The sequence below is a fragment of the Triticum dicoccoides genome, chromosome 6B, assembly GCF_002162155.2.
Source record: "Triticum dicoccoides isolate Atlit2015 ecotype Zavitan chromosome 6B, WEW_v2.0, whole genome shotgun sequence".
NCBI classification, from domain to species: Eukaryota; Viridiplantae; Streptophyta; class Magnoliopsida; order Poales; family Poaceae; genus Triticum; species Triticum dicoccoides.
This window is the reverse complement of record NC_041391.1, coordinates 171,967,730-171,968,996: the sequence shown is the minus strand read 5'-3', so window position 1 is coordinate 171,968,996 and position 1,267 is coordinate 171,967,730. Positions and strand designations below refer to the sequence as shown.

General features: G+C 50.0%; 1 pseudogene; it reads right to left on the bottom strand.

Moving 5' to 3' along the window:
• LOC119320986 overlaps nt 1–1,267 on the bottom strand; it is a 19,916-nt pseudogene extending 18,649 nt beyond the window's left edge.

Here is a 1,267-nt window from a genome sequence, read left to right as displayed (position 1 = left end):
GGATCATGTGTGGATTTGAACTGTGTGTGTGTGTTTGTGGGTGAACCTTTGTGGTATGTTGGCTTGGATTTGTGCTTTATCTATAAAGCGGGGCGAAAGCCTTTTTCGGTATGTAAGTTGTTGCCAGATAGCCGCAATGCCATCAGATGGCTGCAGGTATACAAACTTTCTGGAACTCTGCCATTGAAGTTGTTGTACAGAACATCTAGAGTTTTCAGCCTAGGAAGGGTGGAGAAGTTGACCTTGCTAAGTTCTCCACTGAGGTTGTTGCTCTTGAAGTTAATTGTTATCAGATTGGTGCAGTAACCCAGGGCTGATGGCAACTCCCCTGACATGTTGTTGCAGTCCAAATGCAACTCTTCTAGTCTCTCGAGCTCACCTATATGGAATCTGGAATCTTGCCGCTGAAACCATTCCTTCCAAGGTCTAGTGTCACCAGATTGCTGAGTTTCATTATCTGAGCACCATCAAGCTCTCCATCTAGAACATTGTCGGGAAGTGAGAGGTACTCCAGTAAGGAAGCATCAAAGAGTTCATTTGGGAGAGTCCCGCGGAGGTTATTGTGTCCAGCCTTGAGCACTCTGAGCATGGAGCAGTTACCAAGTCCAGGAGGGATGATGCCTGTAAATTGGTTGTAACAGAGCTCAACTACAGCTAACAATGACGAGATGCTGCAGAAATTATCCGGTATTTGCCCAGTGAAGCTGTTATTGCTGGCATTGAGCACAACCAGATTGTCCATCACCTCCCAGGTGGTGGATGATGGAAACCGTCCTGTGAACAAGTTGCTTGAGATGTTCAGTACCTGAAGAGGCCGTGATGGGGTTGAAGATGGCAGCTCTTGCACGTCTGCACTGAGGCGGTTGAAGCTGACATCAAGGACGATGATGCTACCGGACGACACCAGTTCCAGTGGCAGGCCACCCGACAGCGAATTGTGGGACAGGTTGAGGCGCAGAAGGCCATCAAGGTTGCCGAGGGATGGTGTTATGCGCCCCTCAAGGCCCTTCAAAGCCAATGAGACATCTGTGACTGCCCCATCCTCGCCACAGGTGACCCCTTCCCATTCGCAGCAGTCTGCGCCGTTCTGCTTCCAGGACGTGGCGAGGCCACCGTCCGACGACAGACCACTGAGAAACTGCAGGAGGGACCCCTTCTCCTTCTTTGTGCAAGAACTGGTGGGAGAGGCCAAGGAGATCAACATCACAAGGGCAAAGAAAGTTAATTTTCTGCTGCACTTCGTGTATGGAAAATGGAATGGCTGCAT